Source organism: Schistocerca cancellata, chromosome 4, assembly GCF_023864275.1.
Source record: "Schistocerca cancellata isolate TAMUIC-IGC-003103 chromosome 4, iqSchCanc2.1, whole genome shotgun sequence".
NCBI lineage: Eukaryota > Metazoa > Arthropoda > Insecta > Orthoptera > Acrididae > Schistocerca > Schistocerca cancellata.
In genome coordinates, this window is record NC_064629.1 from 543,942,832 (window position 1) to 543,967,587 (window position 24,756).

The following is a 24,756-nucleotide window of genomic DNA, read 5'->3' on the forward strand; positions in this document are numbered from 1 at the left end:
ACTCGCGAAATGGGCAAAGGTTTGTCAAATCATATGGATAACGAAGGATTAAAAAAAGAAGAATTTGTGCTCTAATGTGGGCAATGATATCAAAAACTCGAAACATTCAAACTATTCCTTCTGGTATTTTGAACTTCTAGTTTTACAGAATGCACTTAGTAATCGAAAGTTCTCATATGTAACCTGGTATATTTAGTTCCATGTACTGATTTTGTCAGTGTGCATTTCCGCTATCTTCTGAAGTATTCAAAGTTAACTACATCCGACTGTACACCAGCAATCCCAGCATTTACTTACATTATTCCTCACATAATGTGTACATTGTCTATCTAGTGCGGTACAAACACACACGAAAATTAAATCATTTTTTGTTTTCTTTTTCTAGGAAAACCATCTGGGTGTGAACCAGTGAATATTCCAAAGTGGGTAAGTAGATGCAGGCATTTGATGATGAGGTCGAAATCCAAATTACTCCATCATTAAAAAGTATTGTTAGTACATTCATTGAGTAAGATATCAACATTCACGTGATGATCCACCAATTATCTTCCTTTCTCTCTGCGGTGCTGTATCCAACAAAGCAGACAGAGTTCTGGGAGGACGAGGTGTAAGACCTAGTTTCTGACCTCCTAAGAACATAAAGGAGATGTGAAGGGCAGTCTCAGTCTCAGGATCCCTGGGATTTATAACATCCCTTGTGAATGAGGAAGCAATTACATCGGTCGGTCCATCCATGACATTTTCTACCACCGTGTAAACAAAACGATCATTCGTTACATTACACTAGTAGTATTCCATGGAATTCACGGAGAATGGCGTCTTGGACGTGTAAAGAAGCCAAATATGCACATTTAAGTTTAATACAGTGAAATGACATTAATGTATTACAGTGCTAATCATAATTATAAATTAACATAAAACATTAAACTTAAGAGTTACTGTGAACAAATTCTGCAGTGGAGTAGAAACAGTTGTATAACATGAAGTTCTTCAGTTCAGTCTTAAACTCCGCCACATTATCTACATGATATTTAATGTGCTATGTTAGGTTTCTGAATACATGTGTATCCAGGAACGTGACTCCTTTCTGTACTATTTTTAACTCCAAGACTTTTTAGAAGTTGTTTTTGGTCCAAATGTTACATTCATGACTTTCACTGTTTTTCGTGAAAAGAGAAATATTAGTAATGACAAAGAATATTAATGAATATGTGTATTGTGAAGCTATAGTCAAAATACTCAGTTTTTTAAAGAGGTCTCTGCAGAATGTTCTTGCAGTATCACCAGATTTTTGTAACCCGCTTCTGTATTCTGAAAATACTATCCCTGTAATTCGAATTTCCTTAGGAAAATGATTCCATAACCTATTAGTGAATTCGTTTTAAAACCGCCTATAGCAGTAACCATTCGTACTGGAAACGTAGCTAAGCCAAGGCTCTTCGTAAATTCTAGGAAACAGATTTTCCAACTGAATTTGTGATGTATCTGTAATCCCAAAACCTTAAAACTTTCTACTTATTGTATTTCATTGTTTGAGAAGTACTGAACTGTCAAAATTCAGTGATAATCCATTTACCTCGAACGCTCTGTTGACGTTTTCAAATAGCTGCTTTTTCAGTAAGGGAATTGATAGTTTATTTTATTCCTATACTTTTAAGGAAATAATATTCCCGGGGCGCTGCAGTAGACTCACTAGCAAGGAATAGTCGACTGAGACAAGAAAGTCCTTGTGTAAAAGGGACTTTACAGGCATGGAAATTCACACTACAAGGAAGACTGCATGCAATTGACTTTGAGATTGATCTCTACACGGAGCTACCGAACAAGAATCTTTTGCTTTCTCTCATGTCACATTCGCGTATGGAGTTTCTGGAAACCGGTCGCACGCATACTTCCGCACGTTCCCTGATTTCTCTCCCGGGGTCGATCCAAAGTACACTGCATAAGGAGAGGCGTGTTTCGGGGCAGGTGTCCCAAGACCCCCATCTGATGCTCATAAAAGCTCCGATTTCTTTGAGTGCGTATATGCTTTAGAGGTAAGTAGACTGATGTGTTCATTTAGCCTCCACCTAGAAGTTGACAGTTTTTAACAAGTCAAGTTCCATGCACAGTATCGTATATGGTGCAGACTGTTGAAGAGTTGCTCCAAAAGTTGGACCATTGTGGAATACGGGGAGTAGCTCACAACTGGTTCACCACTTACGTTAATAACAGGCAGCAAAAGGTTATTCTCCACAGTATTGAAAATGGTTATGATGTGGGGTCCGATTGGGGCACGGTTAAATACCAGGTGCCCCAGGGATCAGTGCTGGGGCCGCTCCTGTTCCTTATTTAAACAAATGATGTGCCCTCTAGTATCACACGTGAAATCTAAAATATTTGTTTGCTGATGACACTAGCTTGGCAGTAAAGTACGTTGTGTGCAACGTTGGCACTGTTTCAAATAGTACATTTCAAGGCATAAGTTCATGGCTTGTAGAAAATAAACTAACGCTAAATCACAGTAAGACTCGGTTTATACAGTTTCTAACCCACAATTCACCAAAACCTGACGTTTTAATTTGACAGAATGGGCATATAATTAGTGAAATTGAACTGTTAAAATTTCTAGGTGTTCAGACAGAAAGTAAACTGTCGGGGAAAGCCCTGTTCAGGATCTTGTTCGAAGACTTAATGCTGCCATTTTTACTATTAGAACGGTATCTGAACTAAGTGATAGTTCGATACGAAAAGTAGTCTACTTTGCTTATTTTCATTCGCTTATGACCTATGGTGTTATATTTTGGGATAACTCATTCCATTCTTAAAGGGTATTTTTGGCTCGAGCTCGAGCAATAAGTGGTGTAAGTTTCCGAACTTCTTGTCGACCCCTGTTCATTAGTCTGGTATTCTGACGTTGGCCTCTCAACAGATATATTCCTTACTGTTGTCTCTTGTTAACAACACCAGCTTATTTCTGAGAATTAGAGGCTTTCACTCACTTAATACTAGGCAGAAATCCAGTCTGCATTTGGATCGCATTGCCTTGACTTTTGTGCAGAAAGGTGCGCACTACACCGCTGCATCCATTTTCGGTAAGCTACCACAAGAATACAAAAATCTTAGCAGTAATCCACACGCTTTCAAATCTAAACTAAAGAGTTTCCTCATGGGTCACTCTTTCTATTCTGTCGAGGAGTTCCTTCAAAAATTAAGCTGATTTCTGAGTTATATTGTTGAATGCGTGTACATAAGCTTATGTCTTGTCATTTTTTTGGATTAATAAACATTTTATTTTATATGTTATTACTTTTCTGTTATAATTTCATGTACTGACACGTTGCATGATCTTGGAGATTTGCTCCTCAGTTTGGTCCTACGGAACGAGGCGTGTAAAATAAAAAATAAAATAAAGTAGTAGTGACTCATCACCGACCCGGAGTTTATTACTGAAAGGGCAACCATATGGAGAATCAAACGGAATTTGTGACTGGATTCGGGATTTCTTGATAGTCAGGACGCAGCATGTTACCTTGGATCTAGAGAAGTAGAAGTAATTTCAGGAGTGCCACAAGGACGTGTAATGGGACCTTTTCTGTTCCTGTTGTATAATAATGACCCGATAGACATTTCACAGACGATGCAATTACGTTTATTGAAGTACTGTCTGAAAAAAAGCTGGATAAATATCCTGGCAGATCATGATAAGATTTCAGAGTGGTGAAAAGATTGGTAATTTGCTTTCTTCTTCAGTCTCTACATATCCACTCCTTGACAAAGGCCGCTTTCAGAGATTTCCGTATCCATCTTCGTTGGGCGGTCTGTGTCTAGTATTTTCCCGCATGTCATCGGATGTCGTCTCTCCATCGCACCTAAGGACGTCCAGTTCTTCTATTCGAGTGTCTTGGACGCCACTGCATCAGTGTTTTGGTCCATTTGAAGTTGTTCGTGGCTACATGTGCTGCCCAACGCCATTTCAGTCTCGATAAACGCTCGCTCTTCGTTCTTGATTCTGTCTCTCAGACTCATTCCAAGTATGCTCTCTCTATTACTCTCTGATAGAGGCGATTTGCGCTGTTTGTTGTGTCATTGTCTCAAGCCGGTATGTTGTTACTGCCAGGATGAGTGTGTTGTAAACCTTCTTTAAATTTATAGGGATAAGCGGTTTGGTTGGTTGGTTTTGAGGAAGGAGACCAGACAGCGAGGTCATCGGTCTCATCTGATTAGGGAAGGACGGGGAAGGAAGTCGGCCGTGCCCTTTTAAAGGAACCATCCCGGCATTTGCCTGAAGTGATTTAGGGAAATCACGGAAAACCTAAATCAGGATGGCTGGACGCGGGATTGAACCGTCGTCCTCCCGAATGCGAGTCCAGTGTCTAACCACTGCGCCACCTCGCTCGGTCGATAAGCGGTTTGCTGAGATTGCAATCAAGTTTCCCGAATGACATCCAGGAGGCCAATTCGCCAGGTGATCCATGTACAGAAACATAAATTTTGCACTTCACTAAAGGGCAGAAAAGTAGTATCTTATGACTACAACAGCCATGAGTCACAAATAGAATCAATCAACTCATACGTCGTTCTAAAAATTTGTGGGAATATGGAACAGAACTATCATATAGGGTCAATCATAGATAAAACAGGTGGCAAACATCCGTTCGTTGGTGGTATAACTGGGAAATAGAGTCAGTTTACAAATGTGACTGCTCACAAAACACTCGCACGCCTCACCTTACAAGGGAACCTCCCCATCGCACCCCCCTCAGATTTAGTTATAAATTGGCACAGTGGATAGGCCCTGAAAAACTGAACACAGATCAATCGAGAAAACAGGAAGAAGTTGTGTGGAACTATGAAAAAAATAAGCAAAATATACAAACTGAGTAGTCCATGTGGAAGATAGGCAACATCAAGGTGAATATGAGGTCAGGAGCGCCGTGGTCCCGTGGTTAGCGTGAGGAGCTGCGGAACGAAAGGTCCATGGTTCAAAAGTCTTCCCTCAACCGAAAATTTTACTTTCTTTATTTTCGCAAAGTTATGATCTGTCCGTTCGTTCATTGACGTCTCTGTTCACTGTAATAAGTTTAGTGTCTGTGTTTTGCGACCGCACCGCAAAACCGTGCGATTAGTAGACGAAAGGACGTGCCTCTCCAATGGGAACCGAAAACATTTGATCGCAAGGTCATAGGTCAACCGATTCCTCCACAGGAAAACACGTCTGATACATTCTATACGACACTGGTGACGGCATGTGCGTCACATGACAGGAATATGTTGTCGACCCACCTAACTTGTACACTTAGCGAATGGGTAAAAAGATTCTTCTACCTTGCCCGATTTAGGTTTTCTTGTGGATGTGATAATCACTCCCAAAAAAGTGATGAAAACATAAGAGTTTGTCACACAAACTGAAAATAAAAAACTTTTTACTCGAGGGAAGACTTGAACCTAGGGCCTCTCGTTCCGTAGCTGTTCTCGCTAGCCACGGGACCACGGCGCTCCGTAACTCTCATTGTCCTTGATGTTGCATATCTTCGCATGGACTACTCAGTTTGTATATTTTACTTATTTTTTTCATAGTTCCACACAACTTCTTCCTGTTTACTCGATTGATCTGTATTCAGTTTTTCAAGGCCTATCCACTGCGCCAACTTATAACTAAATCTGAGGGGGGTGCGATGGGGAGGTTTTCTTGTTAGAACACTGGTCTGGTATGAGAAACCCATTTCATATAGCCGTGTAGAAATAAATGTAGCGCAATCGGCACAGGTTTGTCTGAATCAAGGGAGAGCGTCACGGAAATGTTGAAAAGCAGAAATTATCAGGCGCTTGAAACTAGACGTCAATTGTTCCGCAAAAGCTTTCCTACAAAGTTTCGAGGACCAGTATCACGAGAAGAATTACGACGGAGTGCTATAAAGTAACGGCTCCGAATATCTTGTGTAAAAACTCTTAAAGCTTTTTAAATAAAACAAACGTTATTACCATTCTACATCTTTATTCTTCATGTCTACATATTTTCAGCCCTCTGGCGCGGCGCTAAAGGACTTCCAATTGCAGCGTGTAACATGGCGATGTGTAACGTAACTATTTCGGTCCGTGAGAAACAGCGTGCTGTTTCGACTTCGAAGAGTTCGTCCAGACATGGAGCAGCCTCTCCTTCAGCATGACCATGCCGGACCACACACAAGCGCTGCGACATCTGCAACAATCTGACACTTTGAGTTCAGTGTCATTGATCGTCCTGCATTCAGTCCCGACTTGGCCCTATCCGATTTTCGTCTGTTTCCAAAACTTGAACACCTTCGTGGACTTCACTTTGATAGTAATGAAGCGGTGCAAGCATAGGAGAGGTTGTGGCCCCGTCAACAAAGTTTGAGGAAACTGGTCTCTCGCTGGGAGAAATGTGTTTGTTGTTGGGTCCTACAACCTCTAGAAGTGTGTAACATCAATTGTGAAACACCCTGTATACAGGGTGTGCCAAAGGCACATTCTCCAACAACTCAGGGAGAACTCATTGCACGAACCTCAAGCACGAGTGGACATTCAGACGGCCAGGTAGAAGATATGGTCCAATGAATTGTCACCAACAATGCCGGCCCAGATATTCACAGCAAAACGTACTTGATGATGTGACTCTACTACAACTTGAGGGTTTTCCTCATCCCACACATGGCTATTCCTGCTGTGCGAAATACCACCACGATCAAATGAGGCCTCGTCAGCAAACAGCACAGTTTGGAGGAAATCTGGTCGATCCATTGTTGGAGCAACCACTGAAACAATGCGACCCTTGGTGCAAAGTCAGTCTCAAGCATTGCAGAGACTCGTTGTGGGTGATATGGGTGTAATTGTTGTTCGTGCAGTACTCGCCACACGCTAGTACAGGGTGTTTCAAAAATGACCGGTATATTTGAAACGGCAATAAAAACTAAACGAGCAGCGATAGAAATACACCGTTTGTTGCAATATGCTTGGGACAACAGTACATTTTCAGGCGGACAAACTTTCGAAATTACAGTAGTTACAATTTTCAACAACAGATGGCGCTGCAAGTGATGTGAAAGATATAGAAGACAACGCAGTCTGTGGGTGCGCCATTCTGTACGTCGTCTTTCTGCTGTAAGCGTGTGCTGTTCACAACGTGCAAGTGTGCTGTAGACAACATGGTTTATTCCTTAGAACAGAGGATTTTTCTGGTGTTGAAATTCCACCGCCTAGAACACAGTGTTGTTGCAACAAGACGAAGTTTTCAACGGAGGTTTAATGTAACCAAAGGACCGAAAAGCGATGCAATAAAGGATCTGTTTGAAAAATCTCAACGGACTGGGAACGTGACGGATGAACGTGCTGGAAAGGTAGGGTGACCGCATACGGCAACCACAGAGGGCAACGCGCAGCTAGTGCAGCAGGTGATCCAACAGCGGCCTCGGGTTTCCGTTCGCCGTGTTGCAGCTGCGGTCCAAATGACGCCAACATCCACGTATCGTCTCATGCGCCAGAGTTTACACCTCTATCCATACAAAATTCAAACGCGGCAACCCCTCAGCGCCGCTACCATTGCTGCACGAGAGACATTCGCTAACGATATAGTGCACAGGATTGATGACGGCGATATGCATGTGGGCAGCATTTGGTTTACTGACGAAGCTTATTTTTACCTGGACGGCTTCGTCAATAAACAGAACTGGCGCATATGGGGAACCGAAAAGCCCCATGTTGCAGTCCCATCGTCCCTGCATCCTCAAAAAGTACTGGTCTGGGCCGCCATTTCTTCCAAAGGAATCATTGGCCCATTTTTCAGATCCGAAACGATTACTGCATCACGCTATCTGGACATTCTTCGTGAATTTGTGGCGGTACAAACTGCCTTAGACGACACTGCGAACACCTCGTGGTTTATGCAAGATGGTGCCCGGCCACATCGCACGGCCGACGTCTTTAATTTCCTGAATGAATATTTCGATGATCGTGTGATTGCTTTGGGCTATCCGAAACATACAGGAGGCGGCGTGGATTGGCCTCCCTATTCGCCAGACATGAACCCCTGTGACTTCTTTCTGTGGGGACACTTGAAAGACCAGGTGTACCGCCAGAATCCAGAAACAATTGAACAGCTGAAGCAGTACATCTCATCTGCATGTGAAGCCATTCCGCCAGACACGTTGTCAAAGGTTTTGGGTAATTTCATTCAGAGACTACGCCATATTATTGCTACGCATGGTGGGTATGTGGAAAATATCGTACTATAGAGTTTCCCAGACCGCAGCGCCATCTGTTGTTGAAAATTGTAACTACTGTAATTTCGAAAGTTTGTCTGCCTGAAAATGTACTGTTGCCCCAAGCATATTGCAACAATCGGTGTATTTCTATCGCTGCTCGTTTAGTTTTTATTGCCGTTTCAAATATACCGGTCATTTTTGAAACACCCTGTATGTGCAGCTATACGACGAGTACTTGTAGTGGGGTCCGCTGCAACACGTTCATCTTCTCCTCAAAATCGCGTGTGCCAGTGGTCCTCATGTCGCCAGGTCCCTCGTTTCTTCTTTCCAGTGAACCAGCCTCCTGCATTCGCCGATCTAGAGAAATAAACACGCATCGTGACAGATGATGCCTGTTAGGAAATCGTTCCCTGTACAGCCATTCAGCAGTGAGAGCATTTCAAGGTAGTTCACCATACACAAGGTGCATATCAGCTAGTTCTGCGAAACTGTACTGGGTACTGCTCCGTCGTACTGTACTGTACGTCTCTCAAAAGCACTGAGTAATGAATGAGTCTGTTGTTGATTCATAGCACGTTCTGTCAAGGGACAATGTAAATACGATACAACAGAGCCTCATTAAGGACAAGTAAAGTAAACAAAATCTGCATCATGGCTTCCTGGCTCGTCCTCGTTGTTTCCTTGCAGGAAATGAAGAATGTAGATGTAGATAAACAGCACAGTACATGTAAACTGGAATGCATGTTAGTTGTAAATAAGTTGGGAAACAGTCATGCTCGACAAGTTTAATTCTATATCTTCGACTCCAGGTTCTCTACCTCAGATTGTTCATTGGAGCGTTCTCTATGTCCTCTTGCATTTTTCGTGATTTCACTAAATCGCTCCAGGCAAATGCCGGGATGATTCCTTTGAAAGGGCACGGCCGACTTCCTTCGCCATCCTTCCCTAACCCTATGAGACCGATAACCTCTCTGTTTCGTCTCTTCCCCCAAACAACCAACCAACAATGTTGCATTTTTGCACTCTTTTACAGGAGCATTCTGTATATCCTTACTGTATATCTCATTATTCATTTTCATGTTTATTCCTTGCGCTTACGCCACTGTGTTAGAACGGGTCTTGTTGTGTTTACTCCATTTCATCGCTAAAAAGTCTAAAAAATTCCAGACACCCCAGACTAGCATATATTTCGCCGGGCATGACCGTAAAAAGCCGGGCATTCCGGGTAAGGCCGGGTATCTGGCTACGGCAAGTCGAAAACGAGAGGGCTAGAGAGAGCGAGATATAAACTGAAGCGCCAAAGAAACTGGTATAGGCATGCGTATTCAAATACAAAAAAATGTTCAAATATTTGTGAAATCTTATGGGACTTAACTGCTAAGGTCATCAGTCCCTAAGCTTACACACTACTTAACCTAAATTATCCTAAGGACAAACACACACACCCATGCCCGAGGGAGGACTCGAACCTCCGCCGGGACCAGCCAATTCAAATACAGAGACATGTCAACAGGCAGAATATGGCGCTGCGGTCGGCGACTCTATATATGACAACAAGTGTCTGGCGCAGTTGTTAGATCGATTACTGCTGCTACAATGGCAGGTTATCAAGTTTTAAGTGAGTTTGAACGTGGTTTTATAGTCGACGCACGAGCGATGGGACACAGTATCTCCGAGGTAGCGATGAACTGGGGATTTTCCCGTACCACCATTTCATGAGTGTGCCGTGAATATGAGGAATCCGATAAAACATCTAATCTCCGACATCGCTGCGGCCGGAAAACGATACTGCCAGAACGGGACCAGCGAAGACTGAAGAGAATCTTTCGACGTGAAGAAGTGCAACCCTCCGCAAATTGCTGCAGATTTCAATGCTGGCCATCAACAAGTGTCAGCGTGCGAACCATTCAACGAAACATCATCGGGCTTTTCGGAGCCGAAGGCCCACTTGATGACTGGAAACATGTTGCCTGGTCGGACGTGCCTCGTTTCAAATTGTATCGAGCGGATGGACGTGTACGGGTATGGAGACAACCTCATGAATCCATGGACCCTCAATTTCAGCAGGGAACTGTTCAACTGGTGGAGGCTCTGTAGTGATGTGGGGCGTGTGACAGGTGACACGTACGCAAGCATCCTGTCTGATCGCCTGCATCCAGTCATGTCCATTGTACATTCCGATGGGCAATTCCAGCAGGACAATGATAAACCGCACACGTCCAGACTTTCTACCGAGTGGCTCTAGGAACACTCTTCTGAGTTTAAACACTTCTGCTGGCCACCAAACTCCCCAGACATGAACATTATTGAACATATCTGGGATGCCTTGCAACGTGCTGTTCAGAAGAGATCTCCACCCCCTCATACTCTTACGGATTTATGAACAGCCCAGCAAGATTCGTGGTCTCAATGCCCTCCAGCACTGCTTTAGACATTAGTCAAGTCCTTTTGCGTGGTTACGAGGGCCCTACACGATATTAGGCAGGTGTATGTTTCTTTGGCTCTTCATTGTACACTCCTGGAAATTGAAATAAGAACACCGTGAATTCATTGTCCCAGGAAGGGGAAACTTTATTGACACATTCCTGGGGTCAGATACATCACATGATCACACTGACAGAACCACAGGCACATAGACACAGGCAACAGAGCATGCACAATGTCGGCACTAGTACAGTGTATATCCACCTTTCGCAGCAATGCAGGCTGCTATTCTCCCATGGAGACGATCGTAGAGATGCTGGATGTAGTCCTGTGGAACGGCTTGCCATGCCATTTCCACCTGGCGCCTCAGTTGGACCAGCATTCGTGCTGGACGTGCAGACTGCGTGAGACGACGCTTCATCCAGTCCCAAACATGCTCAATGGGGGACAGATCCGGAGATCTTGCTGGCCAGGGTAGTTGACTTACACCTTCTAGAGCACGTTGGGTGGCACGGGATACATGCGGACGTGCATTGTCCTGTTGGAACAGCAAGTTCCCTTGCCGGTCTAGGAATGGTAGAACGATGGCTTCGATGACGGTTTGGATGTACCGTGCACTATTCAGTGTCCCCTCGACGATCACCAGTGGTGTACGGCCAGTGTAGGAGATCGCTCCCCACACCATGATGCCGGGTGTTGGCCCTGTGTGCCTCGGTCGTATGCAGTCCTGATTGTGGCGCTCACCTGCACGGCGCCAAACACGCATACGACCATTATTGGCACCAAGGCAGAAGCGACTCTCATCGCTGAAGACGACACGTCTCCATTCGTCCCTCCATTCACGCCTGTCGCGACACCACTGGAGGCGGGCTGCACGATGTTGGGGCGTGAGCGGAAGACGGCCTAACGGTGTGCGGGACCGTAGCCCAGCTTCATGGAGACGGTTGCGAATGGTCCTCGCCGATACCTCAGGAGCAACAGAGTCCCTAATTTGCTGGGAAGTGGCGGTGCGGTCCCCTACGGCACTGCGTAGGATCCTACGGTCTTGGCGTGCATCTGTGCGTCGCTGCGGTCCGGTCCCAGGTCGACGGGCACGTGCACCTTCCGCCGACCACTGGCGAAAACATCGATGTACTGTGGAGACCTCACGCCCCACGTGTTGAGCAATTCGGCGGTACGTCCACCCGGCCTCCCGCATGCCCACTATACGCCCTCGCTCAAAGTCCGTCAACTGCACATACGGTTCACGTCCACGCTGTCGCGGCATGCTACCAGTGTTAAAGACTGCGATGGAGCTCCGTATGCCACGGCAAACTGGCTGACACTGACGGCGGCGGTGCACAAATGCTGCGCAGCTAGCGCCATTCGACGGCCAACACCGCGGTTCCTGGTGTGTCCGCTGTGCCGTGCGTGTGATCATTGCTTGTACAGCCCTCTCGCAGTGTCCGGAGCAAGTATGGTGGGTCTGACACACCGGTGTCAATGTGTTCTTTTTTCCATTTCCAGGAGTGTATATATGTGCGTATGAAAAATCCCTTCTCTCGAAATCTTCTCTCCTTCGTACCTCCTCTGTGTTACCACAGATGACGTGTCCTGACTCCATTTGTACTAAGACTGCAGTACACCGCCCTGAGTGGGATGCATAAGTTCTAATAAATGTTCACCAACCTGCATTCTTCTATAGTTGTTGCCCCTGTACAGAAAACAATACGTAAGTGCTGAACCCGTTATCTTTAGACTGTAAGAAACTCTTAGCGAGGAACCAATATTATGTGAATAATTAAATTTTCATTTACTTTTGTTTATACAAGATGCCACTCGCTTTTTATTAGCAGAACATGAGAAACTACACAATTACACAACTGGCCATTCAAATTGCTACACCACGAAGACGCGAAATTTAACCTACAGGGAGAAGATGCTGTTATATGCAAATTATTAGCTTTTCAGAGCATTCACACAAAGTTGGCGCCGGCGGCGACACCAACAACGTGCTGACATGAAAGTTTCCAACCGATTTCTCATACACAAACAGCAGTTGACCGGCTTTGCCTGGTGAAACGTTGTTGTGATACCTCGTGTAAGGAGGAGAAATGCGTACCATCACGTTTCCGAGTTTGGAATCGGTGGGTTCAGGCGGGTGATACGGAACGCCGTGCTGGATCCGAACGGCCTCGTATCACTAGCAGTCGAGATAATAGGCATCTTATCCGCATGGCTGTAACGGATCATGCAGCCACGTCTCGATACCTGAGTCAACAGACGAGGACGTATGCAAGACAACAACCATCTGCACGAACAGTTCGACGACGTTTGCAGCAGCATGGACTATCAGCTCGGGACCATGGCTGCGGTTACCCTTGACGCTGCATCACAAACAGGAGCGCCTGCGATGGTGTATTCAACGACGAACCTGGGCGCACGAATGGCAAAACGTCATTTTTTCGGATGAATCCAGGTTCTGTTTACACCATCATGATAGTCGCATCCGTGTTTGGCGACATCGCGGTGAATGCACATTGGAAGCGTGTATTCGTCATCGCCATACTGGCGTATCACCCGGCGTGATGATATGGGGTGCCATTGGTTACACGTCTCGGTCACCTCTTGTTCGCATTGACGGCACTTTGAACAGTGGACGTTACACTTCAGATGTGTCACGACCCGTGACTCTACCCTTCATTCGATCCCTGCGAACTACATTTTAGCAGGATAATGCACGCCCGCATGTTGCAGGTCCTGTACGGGCCTTTCTGGATACAGAACATGTTCGACTGCTGCCCTGGCCAGCACATTCTCCAGATCTCTCACCAATTGAAAACGTTTGGTCAATGGTGGCCGAGCAACTGGCTCGTCACAATACGCCAGTCACTACTCTTGATGAACTGTGGTATCGTGTTGAAGCTGCATGGACAGCTGTACCTGTACACGCCATCCAAGCTCTGTTTGACTCGATGCCCAGGCGTATCAAGGCCGTTATTACGGCCAGAGGTGGTTGTTCTTGGTACTGATTTCTCATGATCTATGCACCCAAACTGCGTGAAAATGTAATCACATATCAGTTCTAGTATAACATATTTGTTTAATGAATACCCTTTTATCATCTGCATTTCTTCTTGGTGTAGCAATTTTAATGGCCAGTAGAGTATATCTTTTTGACCTCTTTAAGTGAAGTTATAATTCTTATCTTGTACTACAAGTAAAAATGTTCTTCGACTTCTCGAAAACAATACAAAAATGTTTCTTTGTTCAACCAGTCATTATTCGACTCCTCCCAATTACCTCGGCGTTGACGAAACTTCAGAATCTGCAACCGATATTACTCCGTCCTAAATAATTGCAACGAAAATCAAATGCCTGCAGTTTTATGCAGCAACTCTAAGTTAGGCTTCGACACACACCATTTAGCTGGTCTCTTGTATGCATCGAGCTTCAGTATGACTATTTTTCAACCTATTGTGTGATCGGCATCGGATTTCGCTTTACAAAATTGCAAAAACATAGTTTTCAAAGCACAGGGTTCTTCTCAGTTAGCACCGTTACTTAACAGGATTTCTACTGCGGAACGGTTTCAGATTGCGCAATCAGACATCAGCGTGCAGTAATTACCCGGCGCAGATTTATACCGTTCCGCCTGACGTGGCCTTGCATCTGACAGGGCTTCAAACGCTTGAAGTAAAATAGACAAAAAAACTGTTTTACCTTATTCTTCGATTTTCACTAACATCCCAGGCGAATACCTGGACAGTTGCTAAACAAACAGTCTTGGGCTAGTCCGGAAAACTTCAATCGAAGCGATGCATGTTGATAGTTGAATAACAAACTAACCTGAGACTGACCAAAAAGAAGGACAAGAGCGAAGCGCTGACAGCTGCGGCTGGGAATTGAGTCCTGTTGTGTGACGCATTCAACTCGTCTGCGTGCTAGCTATCAAATGTCCCGTGAGCACGTGGCAGAACACTTGCCCCACTGAAACTGGAGGCGTCAACATTCGGAGAAAATAGTTGTTGTTGTTGTTGTTGTGGTCTTCAGTCCAGAGACTGATTTGGTGCAGCTCTCCATGCTACTCTATCCTGTGCAAGATTCTTCATCTCCCAGTACCTACTGCAACCTACTTCCTTCCGAATCTGGTGTATTCATCTCTTGGTCTCCCTCTACGATTTTTACAAATTGGTGATCCCTTGATGTCTCAGAACATGTCCTACCAACCGATCCCTTCTTCTAGTTGTACTACAAATTTCTCTTCTCCCCAATTCTCTTCCATACCTCCTCATTAGTTATGTGATCTACCCACCAAATCTTCAGCATTCTTCTGTAACACCACATTTCGAAACCTTCTATTCTCTTCTTGTCCGCGCACTGGTATCTTTAAAGTGCTGTAGATCATGTAGAACTGGTTCTGGGCTCCCATGTGATCCTCCACCGCCGGCGGAAGTCATGGCAATGAAGTAGTGTGTATGTGCCAGTCGATCGTATGATGGACGTGGAGTCGTGATAGAGTAGCACAAAGAAGCTATTTTGTTTGAACGTGCCCACGACCACCCCACTTGTTGGCGCATTATTGTGCACCGTCCTACTTGCCCACAAGGAATGTAACACGGCTTAAGAAAAGTGGTCGTAAAAAGATCCTAACCGACAGGGCCCAGAGGCGAGGGCCACGTCCTGCCGATGACAATCGGTTTCAAACCCGACAGGAATTGTTGTTATAGTTGAATACAGGTCCCTCTCGGCTAATTTACGAGTGAAAATTGAGGAAGGAATTGCATGCGATAGACGTTTAGTGTCTGCAACCTAAAGAGGCCCACACAGCGGATCAAAGCTGTACGTCTTCAGTTGCCTAGAGAACACAGAAACTGAACGGTAATTGACTGGAGGCGTGTAGTCGAGATTCTGTCTATTTTCAAATGATGCACGGTGTCGAGTTCACCGACGGCTTAGTGAGACGTTTAATCCGCAGCGTTTAAGCCTGGATGATGCAGTGAGGTTCTAAGGTGATGTTTTGGGGTGTCTTTCGCACCATTACTTGGCCCAATTATGCTGGTTCACGCGATATTTATTTCCATATTCTCGGTGACGAAGAGTTGGCCTTTCTACTACACTTTCATGAATAGTATGCAGTGGACGTTCCCAGCTTCCAAGATGACAACAGCTACGTGCATAGGACTGGTCTGACGAACACTCAGGCACACTGTCGCCCTTCAGATGGCCTGCTAAATCTCCAAATCATAATCCCACAGAAATGTCGGGCAATATTTATTTTTCATTCTGCTTGTCTGATATTACATCTTTGGTATGCCACATAGAACAAGTTCTGCAAGTGCTACTACTGTCATATAAATGAAAATAAGGGAAGAACACAGTATGTTACTTATGTTGTTTTGAAAGTCTTTTCGGGTTTGCTGCCGGATCCAAAAATCAACTTGACTCGATATTTCGGCGATCCAACTGTTCGCCATCTTCAGGAAATGCTGCTTCTGCTGATGAGCCCCCAGCATAAGGACAGCGTAACCCAAGAACTTGAGCATTTGATGACTGTTTTTAAGGAAAATGGATACACCGAGAAACAGATTCGTCGGGCTATGGAATTTGGACCGTCTCCGGAGGTGTCCGAAGAGGAACATAGATCTGTGGCCTTTCTTCCTTATGCTGGAGGCTTATCGTTTAAGATTGGACGAATTTTAAGGAGTTTTAACATTAAGAGTGTGTTCCGTCCACCCTCTAAGATTAGGGCTCTGCTCGGCTCTGTGAAGGATGATTTGGGACTTAGGAAACCCGGGGTGTACAAAATCCCATGTCAATGTGGGAAAGCTTACGTTGGCCGTTCTATTCGCACAGTGAATGACAGGTGTGTGGAACATCGCCGTCACACGAAGCTACAACAGCCGGAAAAATCGGCCATAGCAGAACACTGCCTGAATGAGAGACACAAAATGAAATTTGAGGAAACTGTTGTAATTGCCAACATTTCCGGTTTTTGGAATAGTGTGTATAAAGAGGCGATCGAAATTAGGTTGGCTGATAATTTAATCAACAGGGACAATGGGTTTCCTCTTAGCAAAACGTGGAATCCTGTATTATCTCGCATCAAAACTGAACGTTCTTCGGTGCGGCCTTGATTGCGATATATCGTTGCCAGCAGTGTTTCACTAAGGGCGGCGCCACCTCCCTGTTTTGGAAGTCAGAAACCGTGATGGGCGGCGCATGCGCCGTGTACTGAACGGTGGCCTATATAGGACGTCGAATTGCAATCTTGCGTCATTTCTCAGCGGGACTCATCAGCAGAAGCAGCATTTCCTGAAGATGGCGAATAGTTGGATCGCCGAAATATCGAGTCAAGTTGATTTTAGGAACCGGCAGCAAACCCGAAAAGACTTTCAAGACTTATTACGCCGGGAAAGCCTACGTACTTATGTTGTTGTTGTTGTGGTCATCAGTCCTGAGACTGGTTTGATGCAGCTCTCCATGCTACTCTACCCCGTCCAAGATTCTTCATCTCCTAGAACCTACTGCAACCTACTTCCTTCTGAATCTGGTGTATTCATCTCTTGGTCTCCCTCTACGATTTTTACAAATTGGTGATCCCTTGATGTCTCAGAACATGTCCTACCAACCGATCCCTTCTTCTAGTTGTACAACAAATGTCTCTCCTCACCAATTCTATTCCATACCTCCTCATTAGTTATGTGATCTACCCAGCTAATCTTCAGCATTCTTCTGTAGCACTACATTTCGAAACCTTCTATTCTCTTCTTGTCCGCCGGCCGATGTGGCCGAGCGGTTCTAGGCGCTTCAGTCCGGAACCACGCTGCTGCTACGGTCGCAGGTTCGAATCCTGCCTCGGGCATGGATGTGTGTGATGTCCTTAGGTTAGTTAGGTTTAAGTAGTTGTAAGTCTAGGAGACTGATGACCTCAGATGTTAAGTCCCATAGTGCTTAGAGCTATTTGAACCATTTTTTTCTCTTCTTGTCCAAACTATTTATCGTCCATGTTTCACTTCCATACATGGCTACACCCCATACAAATACTTTCAGGAACGACTTCCTGACACTTAAATCTATACTCGATGTTAACAAATTTCTCCTCTGCAGAAACGCTTTCTTTGCCATTGCCAGTCTACATTTTATATCCTCTCTACTTCGACTATCATCAGTTATTTTGCTCCCCAAATACCAAAACTCATTTATTACTTTAAGTGTCTCATTTCCTAACCTAATTCCCTCAGCATGACCCGATTTAATTCGACTACAGTCCATTTTCCTCGTTTTGCTTTTGTCGATGTTCATCTTATATCCTCTTTTCAAGACACTGTCCATTCCGATCAGCTGCTCTTCTAGGTCCTTTGCTGTCTCTGACAGAATTACAATGTCATCGGCGAACGATACGCCTCAGAACTCGATACGGTATCCAGCGCTGCTGGAGCAATCACGTGATATTTGACTTGCGCTGTGGGAATGCAAATGATTGACGAGAAACTACGGACTAGGAACAACCTTCAGCTATAGCTCTGCTTAAAATTTAATAATTTCCTAAAATACAGGAGGAAATAGCATTACATCGTATCACGGAACGAACTAATGTTGTACACTAACGGCCGGCCAGTGTGGCCAAGCGGTTCTAGGTGAACAGTCTGGAACCGCGCGACCGCTAAGGTCGCAGGCTCTAATCCAGCCTCGGGCATGGATGTGTGTGATGTCCTTAGGTTAGTTAGGTTTAAGTAGTTCTAAGTTCTAGGGGACTGATGACCTCAGTAGTTAAGTCCCATAGTGCTCAGAGCCATTTGAACCATTTGTACACTCACGGAAAAAAAGTTGCAAAACCAAGGAGAAGTTGTCCCCTAGAACTTAGAACTACTTAAACCTAACTAACCTAAGGACATCACACACATCCATGCCCGAGGCAGGATTCGAACCTGCGGCCGTAGCGGTCGCGCGGTTCCAGACTAAAGCGCCTGGAACCGCTCGACCACCAGCGGCCGGCCCGAGGAGTCAAGCAGTATATTGTTCCCTCCTACGTATATCTCGCGAAGAGACCATGAGGATAAAATCAGAGAGATTAGAGCCCACACAGAGGCATACCGACAATCTTTCTTTCCACGAACAATACCAGAGAACAATAAGGGAGAACCAATAGAGGTACTCAAAGTACCCTCCGCCACACACCGTCAGGTGGCTTGCGGAGTATGGATGTAGATGTAGACTTAAATATGTTACCTAGACAAATGTATTCCCAAATTTTCATTACTCTACACTAATTACTCTTTGGTTTTGTGATTTTTTTGCGTCAGTGTATTTGAACAAATTTGCAATACGAGTCCTCGTACAATAGCGTATATATTGATATACAAATATTTGTGGTGATTTTTAAGTAAAGTCAACAATGAAAGGCAAAAACGTTGTCTTATAAATTATAGAGTGCAGCAATCAGTCGTCCTTTTTTAGATTTTATTACACAAATCCAGATTTCGGCTACAAGCTAGCCATTCCCAATGCACGATTTTCTATTCTCGATGCATGCAAGTCCCTGTTGTTCGGGCGTCAACCGTGCGTCTGTGAGCGTAGGTATGCCATGCTATTCAAGTATTCAAAGAAATGTGACTGACGCCTGAACAACAGCGACTTACATGCATTGAGAATAGAGAATAGAGAATGGATTTACGTAATTAACTCTAAGAAAAGGACGACTGATTGCTGCATTCTATAATTTATAAGCCACATAACAGTCGCTGAGTGCACGCACTATCCGAATGAAAGGTAACCTGATAAAAACATTGTCCTTCAGGAAATATTACCTAGTAGAATATTTTATTTGGTTATCGATGGAATCGTCAAAATGGTAATGGACTGAAGTGTGGGGAGTAAACGTTGTGAAGGTAGGCCAAGGCTGATTACAGAAAGCAGTTTCGAGTTGATGTACGTTGCAGCAGTTATGCAGAGATGAAGAGGCTTTTACAAGATATAGTAGCGTGGAGAGGTGCATCAAACCAGGCTCCAGACTTAAGACCACCACAAGTGAAGTAAACAAGAAGAATTTCGATTGATTGTTAATTTCGAAAACAGTGCTGGTGGTAGGTTTTTGTACTCGTAACAGTTCCTGGAATCCTGTTAGAGCCTGATACGGTCAACGCTCCATAATAGTTTTGCTTCAGTTCCGCTATCTTTTTTATTTTTATTTGTTTTTGCAGACTAATATGACTTAGACTCATTTGTTATCAGATGGAGCAGTTCTCTGCCCATCAGATTTATGGTCATTTGCAGCCAAGTGTGAAAATAATTCTGTTGCAAGCTTCGGATAAAACCTGCAGGGATAATGGTGACCCTATTGTCCTGTTGAGTTTCCGCAGGTTCATCTGAGCGCAATATGATTTAGGACGCGTTTGGAGATTTCACTGCGTTTCTTCAACGCTATGCACGCCACGAATATCCGTGGGTAAATGTAGTTGTCACACGCTGTCGAGACAGCAGTTATTCCTAGAAGCTCGCTGAGTGCGCGTTTTTGTATTGCTTGGTGCAGACACTCCCACACCCACCTGACGAGAACCGCTGACTGGTTAGCCAGCGCGCGCTTGTCTCGACAAGGAACGGCTCTTCCTCGAACGCTGTCGTGGGCGGCAAAGCGCCACTGACGCTTGAGACATAATGAAGCAGGTCAACCGTGCGCCTGTGAGCGTAGGTCTGTAAAGCTACTATTTGAAATGATATAATATTCACCCAGTTCCCTGACGGTAAGTATACCTCGCAAGTAAAAGCTGCAGCTGCAATTAAACGAAATGAGAAAGCTACGTAGTGAAACCAGGATAAATTATATCCACAAAAATAAGAATGGCGATTTTCTTTACAGAGAAAAGGCCAATGTCAATAAATACTCAACGAACACAGCATTGATTGGAATTAACTACCCAAATTCTCATGAGTAACCTTTATTTCTGTGCCTATGCTCAAAAACTATAAAAATGTTGAATGAATTTTTAATCTGGAATCGAAGGAATTTCGTCAATATCCTTCTGTAGACTTTTATTCTCCTCGTGGCACTAGTAACGCCTTCCTGAAGTCAATGCTATCACTTACCTGACATCTCCCATTCTTATTTATCCATTTTATTTACGCATTAATTTTATCACCTCCATCTTCGACAACCACCTGGGGTTATAACATTCCTTTGTTGCGGTATGTTAGTGAGGGTTACTCTTTTACAGGGTTTATGGCCGCGATCGTGCAACTAATGAATTTTAAGCAGTCAGACTATTGGTTTCGTCTCCAAAATACAATACTGTTTTATGCAGAAGAGTATGTATTAGAAACGAGTGTGAGAACATGGATTCGTTTAGAAATTGTGGTAATTTTTAGTCAGGTAAAAAATACGATCTTGAGTCCAAATCGAACTAATATTTATGAAATAAGTGTTAATCGTTTTAGAATTCAGAGATTCATTAGATAAATGAAACCTTCTAACATTTATCTCAGGTAAGGTCAGATTCGCAAAATCAATTACTAACAACAGCTTCTATACAGCTGTCTACTAAACGTAGGGTTATCAACTCAAAATTATCAAAAGCAGGACAGTGCTTCACAAAAAGCACGGCATTTAAAAAAAGCTTAATAGTTTATTTTAGATTCAATAAATTGCTTATATTTCACACAATGGCGCTAGAAACATGCTCTAATGTCAATACGAGAAGAAAATACGTTGAATATCTGCTGTAGTATTACACAATGGTATTTTTTTTTACAAATACAGTGCAATTACCTAGAAATAATTTTCAGTCCTTTCCAGTGGTGTTTCGTTTGAAAGTGCGTTTGTCTGAGAACTTGTTTGGCTTTTATCTGCCTTCACTACTGTTTGTCTTGGAAGTAGTAATATTTAATCGTATATAGCCACAGTACTTCGCTAAAATTCTCGGTGAATCAACACTTCCAAACACGGCAACACATGAAAACTTCAGCTTCAAATTATTAACTAACAAGCTTTTGTTTCAGGGTATGAAAATACCGAGACAATGCTAGACAAACTACAATATCTCGAATCGAGATATCTTATACGTCGTGTATAAACGCAGTGTTTCTGAAAACAATAACACCATTGGTAGCGAACCTGGTGAAAAATATATAGCCAAGTGTGTGCAGCTTATAATTCATTCCAATTCCTCTACGCAGAGATTCGTTAGCTGATGATATATAACTTCGCTTCCAAAATCAGTTGCGTTTTCTAAAAAAAAAAAAAAAAAAAAAAAAAAAAAAAAAAAAAAAAAAAAAAGTGCCGAACGGGCATTGGGCGTTAAAAAAGTAGCATCCAACAGCCGCACATTTCCGAAGCATCCATTAGCCGGATATTCCGGAAAAAGCCAGACGGTTGATAATTCTGCCTATGGTGCATAAACAGATTAGCAAACTCTTTCCTCACAATAATGTTTCCTAACTGAACTATTTAACTCTGAAAAAGTAATCCTCTTATGATATCTTTTCAACCAACGTGGAAACTTATTTCTAGAATATGGGGGTCCACTCGTTACAATAACACATGGCAACACTTATTACAAACACTCTTCCAGCAAAAATATATTACACAAAATTCAACCTTTGTATCAATTTCTTATTCAAGAATAGTTTCAAAAAGAGTGAAATAGAATATTAGTTACCTTCTTCTTCGACAAGTAAATTTTCAGTTTAGACTATGCAATCTAAGAAATGAGTTTTTCTTTAGCTTGACTAGCGATTTTACTCACATTTTAAGCATTCATTTATTATTATTAGCAAAATCAAACAGTCCTTTTATCATCAGGTTCATCATTATACGCACTCAGATAACTTTAGGAATTAGGAACAGGATCCTAGCACAGGTTACGAATCTAAGGTCAATAACTGTCTTGTAACACACGATTGCCACATCCACAAATGTATTATACCACAGTAAAAGAAATACTGACTCATGCATTTTTACTAGTCTAAAGAAGCAGCACATTGCCATGATGCGACGAGCGTTAAGATGCGGGGGTGACTGCGTTGATTAGCATTTCGCAAGCGTGGATCATTATAAAAATTGCTCTAACGTAATTCCTCCTTCCACACCCAAACATCATGGAGCATTCCACGGTCAGTAAGTTAGTAATGTGTCCACCCGAGGCTCACTCCAAGAAATCTGCAGATAATTTAGTCTCGTTTCCACTGCATAATATTGACAGTCTAAATTCCAGCGACTGACTAGTGGCCGCTCACTAGGTGCTATTATGCCTTTCATTTTGGCGCGCTAAACACCTCGTGTACTCAGACGGACTCCCGTCCAGCTTTTCCTTCGCTAACAGTATATTTCTACCAATCAGTCCCTATGCATGAATCTGTAGCCGAACGAACGGTTTTACATACATAAACCGCACAGAAAAGAATATTCATCGTTATTACAAATAATAAAAAAATATATACATTTATGAACAGACAATAGTAAGACATCTATAGTTATACTGATGGCACAGAATGTTGGTGTTACAAGCTCAGTTGTCATAAATTCGTGCCCGCATTCGGTAGTCTGTGAAATCCACAACTCCCGTGAACACACATGTTGTAGTGTTGGCAGAAGAGCCAACACTGTGTTGCAAGAGGAGGCCGAAATGCACGCGTCAACTCACGCAGGTGGCGCTAACTCTGAAACAGGATACGTAATGAATGCTATAAAGAAAAGTACGTAGCTGCTGGAACACTTAACTTTAATCCATCATTTGTATACAGCATTCTTGATGATACAAGTGAGACTCTCTCTAGAAATGGTTAATGGCGCCTTGCTAGGTCGTAGCCATGGACTTAGCTGAAGGCTATTCTAACTATCTCTCGGCAAATGAGAGAAAGGCTTCGTCAGTGTAGTCGCTAGCAAAGTCGTCCGTACAACTGGGACGAGTCCTAGTACGTCTCTCTAGACCTGCCGTGTGGTGGCGCTCGGTCTGCAATTACTGACAGTGGCGACACGCGGGTCCGACATGTACTAATGGACCGCGGCCGATTTAAAGCTACCACCTAGCAAGTGTGGTGTCTGGCGGTGACACCACATATGTCTTTTTTGTAATCCTTTGGTCCAAGGTCCAAAGCTTTAGAAGAGCTGATTTGAATAGTTTCAGTGACAAACAAAAATGGAAACTGATGTACACTTAAGCTCCAAAGAAACTGGTATAGGCATGCGAATTCAAATACAGAAATATATAAACAGGCAAAATACGGCGCTGCAGTCGGCAACGCCTATATAAGACAAGTGTCTGGCGCAGCTATTAGATTGGTTACTGCTGCTACAGTGGCAGGTTATCAGGATTTAAGTGAGTTTGAACGTGGTGTTATAATCGGCGCACGAGCGATGGGACACAGCATCTCCGAGGTAGCGTTGAAGTGGGGAGTTTACCGTACGGTCATTTCACGAGTGTACCGTGAATATCATGAATCCGATAAAACATCAAATCTCCGACATCGCTGCGGCCGGAAAAGATCCTGCAAGAACGGGACCAACGACGATTGAAGAGAATCGTTCAAAGTGACAGAAATGCAACCCTTCCGCAAATTGCTACAGATTTCAATGCTGGGCCATCAACAAGTATTACCGTGCTAACCATTCAATGAAACATCGTCGATATGGGCTTTCGGAGCGAAGGCCCATTCATGTACCCTTGATGACTGCACGACACAAAGCTTTACGCCTCGCTTGCGCCCGTCAACCCCGACATTAGACTGTTGATGACTGGAAACGTGTTGCCTGGTCGGACGAGTCTCGTTTCAAATAGTATAGCGCGGATGGACATGTACGGGTATGGAGACAACCTCATGAATCCATGGACTCTGCATGTCAGCAGGGAACTGTTCAAGCTGGTGGAGGCTAGATACGACTTAAGCATCCTGTCTGATCACCTGCATGCCTTCATGTCCATTGTACATCTCGACGGACTTGGACAATTCCAGCAGGACAATGCGACACCCCATACGTCCAGAATTACTATAGGGTGGCTTCAGGAACACTCTTCTGAATTTAAACACTTCCGCTGGCCACCAAACTACCCAGACATGAACATTATGGAGCATATCTGGGATGCCTTGCAGCGTGCTGTTCAGAAGAAATCTCCACCAGTCTGAAACCGCGCGACCGCTACGGTCGCAGGTTCGAATC

General features: G+C 43.9%; 1 protein-coding gene across 4 annotated transcripts in view; it reads left to right on the forward strand.

Moving 5' to 3' along the window:
* LOC126183497 (elongation of very long chain fatty acids protein AAEL008004) overlaps positions 1 to 24,756 on the forward strand; it is a 308,167-nt gene that overhangs the window by 171,541 nt on the left and 111,870 nt on the right. For all 4 annotated transcript variants that reach the window (XM_049925531.1, XM_049925534.1, XM_049925532.1 and 1 more), the window contains exon 3: positions 386 to 426. The gene's annotated coding sequence lies outside the window, so the exon portion shown is untranslated. The remainder of the gene's footprint in view (positions 1 to 385; positions 427 to 24,756) is intronic.